This window comes from Alligator mississippiensis, chromosome 2, assembly GCF_030867095.1.
Source record: "Alligator mississippiensis isolate rAllMis1 chromosome 2, rAllMis1, whole genome shotgun sequence".
Classification (NCBI taxonomy): Eukaryota; Metazoa; Chordata; order Crocodylia; family Alligatoridae; genus Alligator; species Alligator mississippiensis.
In genome coordinates this window covers 222,040,367-222,053,380 of record NC_081825.1, presented here as the reverse complement: position 1 = coordinate 222,053,380, position 13,014 = coordinate 222,040,367, and the positions used below count along the sequence as shown (strand labels likewise).

Sequence of the window (13,014 nt, the reverse complement as noted above, 5' to 3'; positions counted from 1 at the left end):
AAAAACACCCTACCCACCCACATCCCATGTATCCACATACACACACCCATATAATCTCTTACCCCACATATCAACACACCCACAGCCCCCCACAAACCCACCCCCCACAATATACAAAAGTAAAACTTCATATTAAGCTATTGTCCAATTACCTCTGTGTACACTACACAAACACATGTAGATCAGGACAAACATATTTTTTTAAATCAAATTAATTAATGCTGTAGATGTTCACCTTTTAGAATATAATTTGGTACTTTTCTGGTTCCAAGATGGCAAAACCTCTTGCTGAAAGGAGTACTTCCAAAGGCAAGGGGAGGGACTTCTGGTGGTAAAGGTCAGGGATTAGATGGCGAGACTTCCAGTCACAAGATGGTAACCGGGATAATGCTGAGATAGTGGGGTGGATGGAGTAACCTATGGGAATGTGAAGAGGTCCTAAAAGTGGACCAGAAATACTTCCAGTCCACTTATGTGTCTGCCACCAAGCATGTGGGGGGACCCCCCCTTCAGCCCTCTGGCTTATCAATTGGCCACGGAGGCACCACAGGTGCCCCCCCCCCCATACGCAGGAGGCACCAGTTGCCGAGCCGGGGGGTGGGTGGGGTCCCCTGTGTGCTCCACAGTGGATCCAGAAGTGGACCAGAAATACCGGCACTTCTGGTCCACTTCTGGGTCCGCTGCTGAGTGCATGGGGGCACACCACCACCCTCCCGTGGGATGCTCCATGTGCCTCACCATCTCAGTGTTCATGAGCCATGCCTGGTACCTCAACGTATGTAGAAAAAACATACAAATTTGTGTCTATGGCCAAATTGTCGAATCTCTCCAAATATCTTTGAATCAAATCAGAGGCTTGTTATTTGATTCAGAGACAGAAATAGATCTCCAGATTCAATTAAGATTCAGAGATTCAGCCGCCAAATTGGTCCTAAACTCCTCTGAATTGAATCAGCGACTGAAGTTTTGCACAGCCCTACTATCTATCTATCTATCTATCTATCTATCTATCTATCTATCTATCTATCTATCTATCTATCTATCTATCTATCTATCTATCTATCTATCTATCTATCTATCAGATTACTTACAGGACCACTCCTCTTAATACTATGTTGTGTGTGTGGGACTTCATGTTACAATTATTTACAGTTCCATTAAGGATCTTTTTCCTTGAAAGCTGAAAGCATACTACCACTGTAAATAAACCATTCAGTATAAATCATGCACAGTGAAATGGGCAAGAGTCAAAATATTACATTCTCTCATCTGCTCTTTCATCCATTGGCCTGGGGCCATGTCTTACACACTTGGAAAGAGCAGGAGGACAGAAAAAACAGAAGTGTATACTGCTGTATTTATCCATCAGTGTCTCCTGCACTGAAGCCTATACAGAGAGTTCCCTGATGAGACAGCATGAAATAACAGGTCTTTTGGAAGGTCATTACTCATTACAATACACAGTTGTTCTTGTAAACAGGTGGTAAAAAAGGAAAAGGGAGAAACCCAGCCCCCCATTTGCTCTAGTTTTCTCATCAGTTTGATTCTATTTCAGCAGTCTGAAATGCCACAGCAGTGCTGTCAAGGAACTTTCAAAAGAGAGTAGCAATGTTTTGAGGTTTCTCTGTGTTGTTTCTGATCCTTGGCACAAGAATTACAGTTGTCAAGAACTGCCTAGATTCCTGTGCTGACCTCAAATAATGTTTCAGTGTCTTTGTGTAATTTTTTTTAATTTAATATTAATTTTTAAAACATTTTTTTCAGTGATGTCCTGCTCTTTCTTTAACTATTTTTAACACTGAGACACAAATTTGAGGGGATGACCACTTTGGTTCTACCTGTAAAAATACTGGTTTCTCTAAAAACAAAACAAAACAAAAAAAACCCCCAAAATGAGTAAATAGCTGTAAATATAAATTCCAGATAAGAAAAAATTGTACTCATTTTACTCATGCAAATAGTCCTATTGGTCACTGAGGAAACCAAGTCAGATTTCACAGTGGTGGTTGGAAAGAAGGACAAAGAATCCTCCTAACATTGAAGATGCACTGTTCTCAGCTATAAAAAAGGGTCTGGTCTTAGATCTTTTAGAATCAAATAGAAGCACAAGATGTTAATAACATTAGTGAATATACATTCCTTTGTATATCAGTCTTCTAAAGTTGCATTTAACTCAATTCATCTTGTAGTATCTGTCAATTCATTTGAACTGAATCTTGGATTTTCCTCTAACAAAAATAAGTTTACCTTCCTTTTTATCAACATCTATGAGAGAGAAGTCTTAAAAATATCAATGAAAAGAAATTCCTGTAGTGTTTCCTTCATGAAAGTGCTTCTTTGAAACATGTCTTTTAATACAGAGCCTTTTTTTTTAGATAACACTACACATTAGCCAAAAAAAATCCTTTATACCTAGACCGACCTACATCTTTGTGCTTTTGTACTTAAGAACAGTGTACATCTATAGGACAGTTTCATCCAGAAGGATGCAAAATGTTTTGAGATAATGTTACACTGTCCACAGAAATGCAGCTACTTCTGTCATGGAAATCTATTCTGTTCTACCCATGTTACACAGCATATTTTAAGGCTGGAATTTGAGAATGATTTCTTCAGTTACAAGTGAAGTTATAAAGAATGAGATTATTGAACTTGCAGTGTGGCCAGGGCACCTGAACATTTGTGGCACCAGCATGACTTCCTTGAGACTTAATTGGTACTCAGAGACTTTCTAATACCTAGGTAATAATTTTACAGCTAACATCACTACTTATCAGTCACTCTTGTGTTGATGGGAAGCAAGTGGGATTAAAACATATATAGTTTGCTCATTCTTAATGCCTGTCTCTCTCTTGTGCTGTAGTCAGCATAGCCTCAGCAATATTTTTATTCTAGATAAAAGAGCATTTTCTTCAGAAAACATTCCTATTATATGAATTACTACAGCGGATGCTGCCTTCCCCCGAGAAATTCACCAGCCTTAATCCCTTCTTTACAGTGGTGAATTCAGCACCAAGGACAGCAAAGAACAGCTGCCACAAGCTGAGCTCCAACATCACTGTCTCGGTTAGCTCTCATACTTCATGCTATTTTGTTCCTCATAGAGATTAAGAAAAATGAATAAATCAGATTATTTCTGCAGATGAATCACACTCTGGGATAACATCATTCCTTTCAGGTTACTTGTTTTTAAGCTGCTAGTCAACAACGCAGCTGCCTTCTGTTGTGTGACGTCACAGCAAGACCACTCTATGATCACTGAAGCAAGTTTAATTAAACTTTGACATTCTAACAGTCTCTGTGCTGGATTAACTGTTATTTTGGTTTCCCTAGTGCCATTACCAGAATATGCAATGAGCACCTGTGGGGGATGGAATTAGCCCTGCTTATGAAGTAAGGCATTTTATCCTTTATCCATGGCTTCAACTAACAGAAAACTGTTCCCTTCTTGCTATTGGGCACTAAAGTGTCACTCTTATATGCATGTACATGTAGTTCAGTTTTTCACAATCACAGCAGTAATGTCCAACTGCTATTAAATTATGAGAAATTACTTTCTGAAAACTATTATTTGTGAAATATATTAATACAATGAGTGACTGGAATTATTTGATATATAAATATTTCCTGAAGCCGCTCCCATTCATTTTCGTAGTATTGCAATATTGAGCATTACAGAAAAATATCACGGGTTATTCTAGCAATTTGATCTGATTATGTATTTATTAATGTAGAAATACTCCTGGTTACCAATTAAGTATCCATCCTGATGCCCTCATCAGTATCAGCCCTGACTTTCATTGTCCTCTAATTATAATTCACAAACTAAAAATGTTCTCAGTGGTCATAAATATGTTTTTGTGTCATGGTTAAATTTTAATTTTTCTCATTATGTTTCATCTACTGAAATTTCTGTGTAGATTGCAATGAAAAGAGCATTCTTTTTTGTTATACGAAAGTGGTGCATCTTGTTCTTGTTAGTTGTTAAGCAGCAGTTATGCTGCACCCCAGAGGTGCATGGATTTTAGTGATAGGTAAAGTATTTCCAATATAATGATTTAGGATGTATTATGGTAAAAGTCTTATATAAATACAACTTATTGCCATTATTGTCTTATTGTTATGATTAATTAATTGTTTACTATGGCTATAGATGGTTTCATGTTACAATTCAAATAATGACTGGAGGTTCTTGGGGTGGGGGGTAATAATCAAGCACCTCTCAGTGAATCCATTAACTCCCCAGGAAATGGGACCTCAATCATTGTGACTTAAATGTTGCTCTAATAGGAAGGCTTCCAATTGTTCTTAATCAAATTTGTCTCATAGTCTATTATCTACAGTCTTATTTAAGAAGTGAATTGGCTGACATGTAGATGAAACTACAAAGCATCAACACCAAATCCTAGAGGCAAGAAAGCCTCATCCAGGGCATGTTAAAAGGACTTTACAATATTTCTTTGGAGTCCTGTTAATTATTGTTTGGAATTCTTTCTTTACATTGCTCTTAAACTCTGATTTTTCCCTTCCTTTATTCTGGAGCAGAAGATAATAAACAAATAGCAGTTGCCTAGTCATTAAATGAAGCTATATATGGAACACAAAGAGAAAGCAGTATAGGAACAGTGAGGGGAAGGAAGAACAAATTTCTGAATTTGGCCTACATTAATTGTTTTCATGCTTTGCATAGAAGGTAAAGTGGTTTAGGGCTGAGGACTTCTGGGTTCTGCTTCTGGCAACTCAAATCCCGCTCTGTATCTCAATGTATGGATCCATTGGACTACCATAATTAGTAGAAGTAGAAATTGAGTGAAAGGATAATCATGACAGCTTTCCAAAAAGGCTCTCCCCCTTCACCTCCTTTTTAAAAAAGAAAGAATAACATTTTGACCAAATATTGTTGAAATTTTGAATTTTAACACTTTTTAACCAACTTTGGAAACTCATATAATAATGACAGGTTTTATCCTGATGAATCCTTAAGAGATTCAATAAAAGGTAGGGTTGAAACATTTCCCCATAAATATTGATAACTGTGAGAGAAGGGGAAGGCGAATGAGAAGGGGAAAGGAAAAGGAAGGATAAACAATTTTTATTTTGTATTCTTTAAAAAATCCTAGCAAGATAATAAGCATGAGCTTTCCCTTTTCTTTGGAAATAGCTGTTTGTCTTTATTATTTGTTTTTTATTGTGTATTTGCTTGTACTAGAAACCTGAATTTTCTGGTTCAAGAATGTCTAAACAGACTAAGTTCACCTAATAGAAGGATTTATTATGGATGATTCTCTTAGCTCTGTCTCCATGTAAATTAAGAGGAAAAGTTTAAAGGTAGCAAGTGTAGGCTGGAAATTTGTACAGCTGTAGCTGAGTCCCCAAAGCTAGAAAACCTGTGCATTTCACCTTCACTAAAATTATGTCATTAAAAAAGAGGTAGTAAAAAATTTTAATTTAGCAGAGATTGTATTGAGACTTGTTTCCAAATTGGCAAGCAACCATAACCATATAATTATTAGTATTTAAGGCTGAGTTCTTCCATAATTAATTATTAGCTTAAATCTTGAAATTGTCTTGTTGTATTGTCTGTTGGAAAATTGTAAGCATGAAACGAGCACAATAAATCTTGGGAATTCCTGTTTCATCCCTAGAGAGATGTAATTAGTTATGTTAGCCTGAAATCAGGCAGAAGGCAGGAGAGCGTGGCACCTTATAGCCTAACAGATTCAGGGGAGCATAAGCTTTCATAGGCAACAGTCTACTTCAGATTCTATGCCCAAAATCAGGGTTAAAGGAGTTAACAGCCAATGGGAGAGAGAAAAAAGTTCTCTAGTATCTGACAAAATATACTGTTGCCTATGGCTGTGTACAAATGTTCATTTCTAGCAGTGGAAATTTTCTGGGAGAGGAAGCAATACAGACAATCAGTTAGCGACCATACCCTCTTCTCCTATTCCTTTAGCTTTATACAGACTGGGATGATTTAGGGATTGCAGCATGAAAATTGGGAAGGGTAATTACAGCACTACTCTCTCCTCTTGGCTTTCAGTGCCTGGGGGCCAAGCAGAGTGAACCCCCTAGCAAAAACCACACAAACTCCACACTTTCATACTCTGGTGTGAGGAGTGAGCAGGAGCTTTGCTCTGCTACGCTGGGGAGAGCCTTTCAGACTGCAACCCCAAATCTGGAGCCTCAGTCTGGACAACACAGCTCCCCATCCTGGCCTGGCACCCTATGGCTGTTTGCCCAGACTGAGTCAGTATAGCCTAAAGCCTCTATCATGGCCTAACTCTCTTCCCACTTCAGGACCCCACCAAAGTAGCTATTCCTCCCCCCACCCCATATAAACTCCTGCACAGAAACAGGTAGTGGCTGAGCAACAGGACTCAACCTGATACATTGCTTCCCCCTCTTGTTTGTGCTTTGGCTCTGCTCTCTGCTAGATCGCTTGACCTATTGATTTCTTGGCTTCTTGACCTGGCTTGCTTTTTTACTTCATTTTCTGCCTAATCTCTCATCTTCTCAATTCAGCTTCTTCCTTGACCTTCTGACTCCCTGATCCAGCTTGTCCCTGGATTCTATTCACTCTTCCTGACCCTAGTTGGTACCTTGATCCCCAAGTGGCCTCAGACCTGGCTTCCCATGACCTAACATGTTAGAGTTTCCCTGAGCCTGATTCCTGGTCCAGCCAGCTATAATGTTTACTCTATGCCATTGGGTTCCAGAGATGGGGTACTCACTCAGATCTCCATACCTTTGGGGTTCTATCCTTGAATCACTATTCAGCAGAGACCGGTGGAGTAGTGAACAGATTTATCTTTATTAGGAACAGGATTCAGAAGCTTACATGCTCATAGGTTGCAGGGAGAACAACAACACCCAGTAGTGACATGTAGGGGGTGCACAGGGGTGCATGTCACCCCCCTGAGAGTACTGGTGCACCCCCTGACTGGCTGTGCTCGCCGCTTAGGTGACGGGCAGGGTGGGCAGGTGGGAGTGCCAGTGCCCCCCCTGCAAGCACCGGCCATGGAGTGGGAGTGCCATGACTCTCCCAGAAGTGGATGCAGCAATCAGCCACTTCACGATCAGCTGTGGGGGGACCCTCCCTGGTCGGTGGGATTGGCTTCAAGGGGACTCCCCCCCAGTTGCTGACTGGTCCCTGGGGGGGGGGCATATGCCCCCCCGACTAAGGTGGCATCAGTCACAGATGACAACAACCCACCACCAAGAAAACCACACCCACAGGACATCAGGGGGAGAGACTGGATTGTCCCAGTGCTGGCCCCTTAAAGGTACATTACATATACCATACCAACTTCCCCTGGAAGTTTTCCACTGGAAACTCTCTGAGAGAAGCAGGTAAGAGAAAGTTAATGGCTGCTACAGCCCTCCCTTCTTAGTCTATGGGACAGGCTGGAGTACCTGCCCCCATGCCTTCTTCAGATGGGGATGACCCAATCTCTGGCAAAACAGTCTTTCTCCCAGATTCACTGTTCCTGGTCCCCAGGAGGACTTTATCTGGGAGAAAGTATGCAGATGTTCAATCTCCCATGTTCAGTCTCCCAGGAGAAACTCCCAGAAGTGATTTCTACCTGGTGGTTCTCAAGTTATTTTTCTCTTTGAGCTGCCATTTTTGCTCAAGGAAAAAAAAATCTTGAATATTTGCACATTTTTGGTTTCTACTGTAAGAACAGAATTTTTTCTGGTAAAAGCTGAATGCTTGTGCACAGACTGTAAAAACAAGTGCCTCTCTAAACCAGTTAGTCTCTAATAACCCTGCCCTGCCTTCTGCCTGTTTTATCCCTAGCAAACTCACCCTGATGTAGGACCACCTTATCTCTCTGTGAACAGAGCCTCTCCACATTTGGCTTTTGTATCTGTCTATTCCTCTCATTTACTAATCTCTCCTCTCATTTTTAGATCCCAATAATCTGTGCACTGGTTTGGGACTTCCCCTGCCTTTCAGTCCCTTCCAGGACTTTTTTCTTTTTTTTTATTTACATCTACTTTCTCCCTCCAACTAGCTATTATGTCCTTCTAACCTGATTTTATTAGTTGTCTCTGTTCTTTTGTCTCACTTCACTTCCCTGTATTCATTCTGGGTATTTAAATTCCTGCATTTATGCCTCCCTTGGTCCTGTTATTCATGTCTCCTCTTGTAACCTCTTCATTTCATTTAGTTTTCCTGATTTTGGTTGACTCCCCTACTCACTGTGGTCACTGTCTTACCTGGCTGAATAATATTCCAGTGAATACTAAGCATGATGAATGCTAATGCCTTTTCTCTTTATGAAGCCTTCATGAACCAACCTTGATGTGTAATGAATGAATTTATTTCACTGGTTGTTGTTAACCAGAGTATAATTCTCCTGGCTCACATTGCTAGATGCATGACAAACAGCAGAAAATATGAGGCTTGAAGAGTGGCAGAAGTACTGACCCCCAGGACCTGTCCCTTGCTCTCACTTTGGTGCTGTTCATTGTTTAAGTTTGTGCGTATTCTGTACTGTGCCATATGACAGTCAGCCTGAGTGACACACCATGCAATGAATAATAATTTGTCATAGCTCCAGCTAGTCAGAGCTTCTCTCTTGCCTAACTAACTCTTCTACGCCCACACTGTTGTGTGACAATGGGCTAAAATATATTTATACACTTCTTCGCATTCAATCAAAGCATGGAATCCTTGCCATGATATAGTTTATAGTCTAAGCACTTCCCCAGACTAACCATCCTATTGCAGTGAATTATTCGATTTCAGCCTCTTGCAGAATCAGGCCTCAAAGGTAGGGGAGGCTACAGAAGAGAATAATGCATTCCAGAACAAACGTAAAATGTATGATAGTTCATTGCATTTGGGATGCATAATGAACCAGGTGTTTGGAGCTTTTAGAAGCAGGAGAGAGGGTGCTTGAAATCTTATGTTCTCTTTATCCTAAAATAGCTACAATGTTCTTTGAAGTAAAGTTGCATCTTGTAGTGAACTGTCAAAACCACTGTCTCTTTGCACAGCATACACCTGCCATACCAAGTTATTTTGCTGACCAGCAAATTTAAATACTGGATTATACTTACTAAGCCTAATACTGAATTTGCACACTGCCTTCCACTTCTTGTGGACAACCCACTGATTCTCTTCTGCTCATAGAAATGAGAAGTAAGTCAATTCCTTTGAAGGGTAGGGAAGAAAGAGGGGGAAGCCACTTCATTAATTTATCTTGAAAGACTACCTGTCAGAAACCCTAGGCTAGGCTTGGGGAATCCCCAGAAGCTTGCACATTCAGCATACTGTGTTACAAACCAAAAAATAAGTGTTCCCATTTGACAGTATTTAAGACACAAAAGTCAATGGAAGTTTAGTATCTAAATCACTTAGGCATTTTAATTCTTATTAGGCACAAATCTACAACTTTAAGCTTTATGGGAAATAGGGCCTTTGAATGGAAAAAGAGACTTGTTTGCAAAATGTTGTTTTTCTCACTCTGTGTCTTTCCTGAAGTAGTATAGAAATTCTAATAGACTGGTTACTTTATGCATTTCACGGATAAAGAAGAATAATTTCAACTTCTTGGCCTATGTGGCATAACCTGCTCAACAAGTTTTGGCCTAGTTATCAAAAGAGGATTACTGATTCTTGACTTTTTTTCTTTCCCAAGCAGCTCACTTTCAATGAGACAGGCTTGCAGAAATGCTGCAAATCCTTGTGAAACTCAGGGCCTGAGAATGTCTCAAATTGTACTAGTTACCTTTGAAAATGTTGGCCAATGTATTCGTTCTTCTGAAAGCAAAAGAGCCACTTTCCCTTCCAGTAGAATCCCTACCTGCTGTCCAAAACTATTAGTAGTGTACACTCTGGTACTTGCCAATACACTGTCATCTGCTGCATGGCAGCTATATTTATCAGCATTGTAAAAGGAATTCCACACCCGTGAAGCAATGGAGTGGAAATCATAGGCAATAGTGAGGAAACTCAATTTCAACCTAAACTAGTGGAGAAGAAAGGAGAGAATGAAATGGAAGGCATGACATGTAATGAAACAATTCCAGCTTGTAGAGTGGGATATCTGATTTCCCACAATACTCATCTGGACCATACCCAGACTTTGGCTTGTGTGTTGTGTTTTCCTGAATTTTTGTAAAATCGCCATGTACAAGCTTGCAGTATGTGCTTTTTTTCTTTGCAGGTGTTGATGTCCTCTTCATCCCAAGAAATCATCCCCTTATTAAGCAGCTCTTCCCTAGATCTTGAAGATCAGATCTGATTTGTTAAGGTAGGTCTGTATATAAGGTTGCATGAGACATACCAAGAAGGAAAAATTGGAAACAAGAGATGTAAAAAGGGACAGAGAGAGCATTGATTAAATGTGTATAGTCATCCTAACTTTCAGTAACCCTCTCCCTGAAGGGGGTTCTTATTTATGAATCAAGTGGACAAATCAATATAAAATGAGAAGAGCTGTTGCCAGCCAGGTAAAAACTCTGTATTAGAGCATCTTCTTACGCTTAGAATAGTGCTAAAATATTTACAGTTACCTTTCTCCCCCTACAGAATATGTATGCATTTTTTCCTACATGGTCTTCAGTGTGCTCCTTTGCATTATATCTGTGTGTGTGTGTGTGTGTGTGTGTGTGTTTCAAGTAGCAATCCCCATTTCAGTGTATAAAAATAAAGTTGGTGGTATGACTCAATATGCTTTTTGTAAATTTTCAGGGCTGTAAATATATAGTAGTTCCCAGAATATTTAACAAACGATATTGGACAGTTGATTTCTGATCTTTAGAAAATCATGCTGCATATAGCTATATCTGTATCTATAGCTACATAAAAATTAAAAGAAAAACCTGTGACCTTAATTCCTTCTTTTTCCAATCATATTGAGTCACAGATTAGCATGCATTGCAAACATGTGACCTGATTCTTCTTTCACTTACACAGTGAGAAACAGGGGCAGACTATACATTACAGGGTAATTTATTATGGGATTTTCTTCATCCTCCTCTGAAGCATCTGGAGCTGGTCCTTATTAGTGCCAGGATACTGAACTAGATAGGCCAGTGGTCTGATCCAGAATAATTGGGTAAATCCCCAAGGAAAAACACATTCATATTTTCAATGTAAAAATATGATTACTGTTGCTATTTTATCTCCACCTCTTTTATGTGTTATTAGAAGAAAAATAAGTATTTAATCTTTAGGGCATTATTAAGTGTGAAGTCAGATCCCAGAGTATGAAAATAGCACTGGTAGACTGGTCGTAGGAGTGGAGAATAATAATGAAGAGCTGACAGTCATAAGGGAAAGTTCATTGAATTCAAGGCTAAGGCTAATGATAAATTTTGTTCTACTTGTATACCTGTATTCATTATTAGTGAATTAGGACTAATTGTTAAGGCCCTTACTCCAGGAAACACCAGTTATAATAAAGGCATATTATGTAAGATCTTGAGGAATTTAGCACAACCCCTTAAGAATAATGTCCATTTTACACATAAAGGAAGTACAACATACAGAAGTTAAGTGACTCATTGGGCACATCTACATGTTCATTAATGCACCATAATTATGGCACATTAAGTTTAGTACCTGTAATCATAGGTACTAACTTAATGTGCTGTAAATAGGCATTACTGCGCATAAGTGTCAACACACGCTTTTTAAGTGACGCTAATATGCAGTAGAGTAATTCTACTGTGCATCAGCACAGGTTTTTTGTGCTGCAGCAATGCACAGTGAATTAGTCTACTGCATCGTTAGCATCTTGTGTAGACCCACCATTGAATACAAGCCAACGGAGTTAGGCAGAAGGCAGGTCAGATGACACCTTATAAACTAACTTTTTTAGAGTCATTAGTTTTGTAGGTGCAAGCTGGTGACAGGACCAACCCAGAAAGATGCATCATGGACCATGCCTGTCAGTGAGGTCTGCACTTCCCCGGTCCCCCTACAGTCCTCTCCCTCTTTACACTGGCCTGCCATACTTGATGGAAGTAAAGTATCTTGGGGAGGTTTCCTGGTGTCAGAAAAAGCAGAGTCCAGTGCTAAGTCTCTGGTGCCATCTTTAGAGCTTTCACTTTAGTAGTTTTAAACCATACAGGCCCTATTTACCTTGTGGGCAAGAACTGTGGCCTCTAGCCATCCCCTTAGCCACACTTATTCCTTGCAGATTTTACTCAGTCTCTGTTTACTGGGCTTCCTGGTCCTAGCCTCAACCAGGTCTTTTTGTGCCTTAGCTTTGTGGTCTCCTCTTTCTCCTATTTAGGCCTTGGCCCTGTGCCTTCAGCCCCTCTCCACTCAGGCTCATTTCTGTAGAGAAAAAACAAAAAGAAAAAGATCACGTCATATGGAACACTGCTATGTGGCCTCCTGACCACCTCTTACAGCCACTCCCAGTCCTCCAGTAGTCAGAACGAAATCACTAACAGAGAACAGGACCCTACTGGGTTAACATAAAAGGCCCTCAGCAAAAATCTCCACCCCTCTGGGGAAACACAAGCAATCTTCAACTCGATCTTCATCCTTCCACATGCTCTCACCAGCAGGGAGAGGTTCCTCTTTTCCTGGTGGGCTTGAGTTCGTCATATCTTGACAAAGAGCTCCAACCTCCTCCACAGCCATGGCCAGAGCCAAGCCTATGTGTGCAGGTCAGGCTCTCTCCTGTTGATCATTTAACTTGACTTTCAGTTAACAGGGCTCAGATGCTGCGAACTCCCTGTGTGGCAGCCCAGCTGCCTGCAATATGCAGGCTGGGTCCTGCAACCCATCTACCCACACCATCTGTATCTAGTTCCTTTCACAGGCAGGACCTCTGCAAACAGCACTCACCCCACCAGCCCCAACTCCACTCTGCTCCCTCCCCCAGCTACAGGGGTGGGGTCCCCTGCCACACAGCCTACTCTGTCAGATGCTAAGTGGACTTGCAGAGAATGTGACAACTAAATAGAAGGGTATACAGTCATTTAACTACAAAGAATAGGGAAAAGGGAAGAAAGGAGGCAGGACACAAATGAGGGAGGTGAATG

The 13,014-nt window shown here is 40.5% G+C and overlaps 1 protein-coding gene across 1 annotated transcript in view; it reads left to right on the top strand.

Annotated features, from left to right (window-relative positions):
• Positions 1–13,014, top strand: part of LRRC4C (leucine rich repeat containing 4C) — a 539,855-nt gene that overhangs the window by 383,781 nt on the left and 143,060 nt on the right. Inside the window, exon 3 of the mRNA XM_019477201.2 lies at positions 10,179–10,265. The gene's annotated coding sequence lies outside the window, so the exon portion shown is untranslated. The remainder of the gene's footprint in view (positions 1–10,178; positions 10,266–13,014) is intronic.